General features: G+C 36.1%; 1 pseudogene; it reads right to left on the bottom strand.

Annotated features, from left to right (window-relative positions):
• Positions 1-200: 200 nt before the first annotated feature.
• On the bottom strand, positions 201-1122 carry LOC129553522 (olfactory receptor 4C13-like; annotated as a pseudogene).
• Positions 1123-2089: the final 967 nt, after the last annotated feature.

Below are 2089 nucleotides of genomic sequence, written 5' to 3'. Positions count from 1 at the left end.
TAAACATTAATGAAGTTGGACAAATAGGTAAAAATTTGGTAGTTTTTCAATTTTGCAAAAGCCTATTTTTTGTCCCATTTCTACACCTGTTTATTCTGCCCTCATTGTAGAATTTATGATTTATACTAGTTTCTTTCTTTGGTCAAAAATATCCCTTTGAACTTTGCCTCTCTTCAATTAACTTTGGTGTCCAGGCACATTTATATTACATCTGAAATAACTTTCTGACTAAACAATTTCCTAATGGCAGTTTTCATCTGGTCATTTCTCAAGGTATAGATTAAGGGATTTAACATGGGAGTTATAATAGTGTAGAATACAGCCACTGCTTTATCAATAGGTATGGTAGCTTCGGATCCCATGTACACAAATATGCAGGGCACAAAGAAAAAATGATTGCTGTGATGTGGGAGATACAGGTGGAAAGGGCTTTTTTCCTCGCCTCCAAGCTGTAGGTCCTTAGGGAGTGCAGAATGACCACATCAATAGAAGGAAGTTTAATGGACAGATGAACCCACTGTTGGCAGCAACAAAGAGCCCTAGAGTGTGGGTATTGGTGCAGGCAAGATCGAGCAAAGAGTTCAGATCACACATAAAGTGGTCTATGACACTAGGGCCATAGAAGGGTAATCTGAAGATGAAGAGGATTTGAATGATTCCGTAAAGAAAGCCTCTCCCCCATGCCACTCCCTATAGCAGTCCACACAATCACTGATTCATGATGGTCATATAGTGCAAGGGCTTACAGATGGCCACATAGCGGTCATAGGCCATTGCAGTCAGCAGGATGACATCAGCACCTTCAAAGAACTGTTCCCCAAAGATTTGAGTCATGCATCCATTGAAAGGACTGGTTTTCTTCTCATAGAGTGAATCTGTAATGAGTTTAGGGGTATTGACACAGGAATAGCAGGCATCGATAAAAGAGAGATAAGCCAGGGAAAAGTACATGAGGGACTTCAATAATGAGCTGGTGGTGAGGGTGACCGAGGTGAACACATTCCCTACAGTAGAGACAATGTACACCACCAGAAACACAGCAAGTATGACTTTCTGCATCTTCAGATTCTGTGTGAGTCCCAGTAGAATAAACTCTGTCACATTATTCCTTTTCTCCATGTATCTTATATTATGGTTAATTACTTTACATGAAAAAAAGTCACTTTTTTCATAATGCAACCTTGAATTCATTGTCTCTGGTAATAAATACCTAAATTCTATTGAGTTCTGTATCTTTATGTGTTTATTTGAGATTTTTAAAAAAAGGGCTTCTGATATCTTGAAAAATTACTCAAAGTCTTTCCTGGGAGAAGATCATGCTTAGAATCATGAGGAACTTAGTGAACACAGAGGCAAGAGGGGATCTGTGCACACTGAATCATGTGAGATGACTTCGACCTTAGTAAAAGCAGTAGGTCTCATGTATAGTGGCAACTAAGCCTGAAAAAAGAAATAGAAAATGGATGCAAAGGCTATAAATTTAAAGTTAAAGAGTTCTCCTTTTAATCTTAGAAAATGAGAAACCAGGGAAAGTAACTGGGAATACTAGTGGAAAGATGAAGAAGCATTTGAGAAAGAGGGGATGCTGGATATAACTCTAACAGAGGTCTTTATGTGACTTGTATGAAACAGGTCAGGAAAGTGAAGGAGGACAGATAAGGGAACCCCAGGATCAGACTAATTGTAATAGTTGGCATAAATTTAACAGAGCATTGTTGATGAGAAGGAAATGAAAGGACACAGTTACTGTAATTGAATGATCAATGTGTTGCTTAATTCTAGTAAATTTATAATGCTAACAAACATACTTTCAATGACTGATATCATCATGGCATGATAGTAACCTATGTGGATAGTATTATTTCATTTTTTGCACAGGATTAAAAATTGTAAAGACTACTTTTAGTCATAATAATAATCATTAACTAAAACTTAATGAATACTGACTGTGCTTCAAATTTTTAATTCATGCTCTATATTATGTCATAATAAACAATATTTACCTACTAAATTATTTTGATATGACCATGATGACTTGAATTACTTTAATAATTTATTTATTTATTTATTTTTTTGTGGCAGCAATATT

Source organism: Moschus berezovskii, chromosome 14 (assembly GCF_049115385.1).
Source record: "Moschus berezovskii isolate FMDL1 chromosome 14, NW_MosBer_1.0, whole genome shotgun sequence".
In the NCBI taxonomy this organism is placed as follows: domain Eukaryota; kingdom Metazoa; phylum Chordata; class Mammalia; order Artiodactyla; family Moschidae; genus Moschus; species Moschus berezovskii.
Note: the sequence above shows the minus strand (reverse complement) of the source record. Positions and strands in the feature narration are given on the sequence as shown.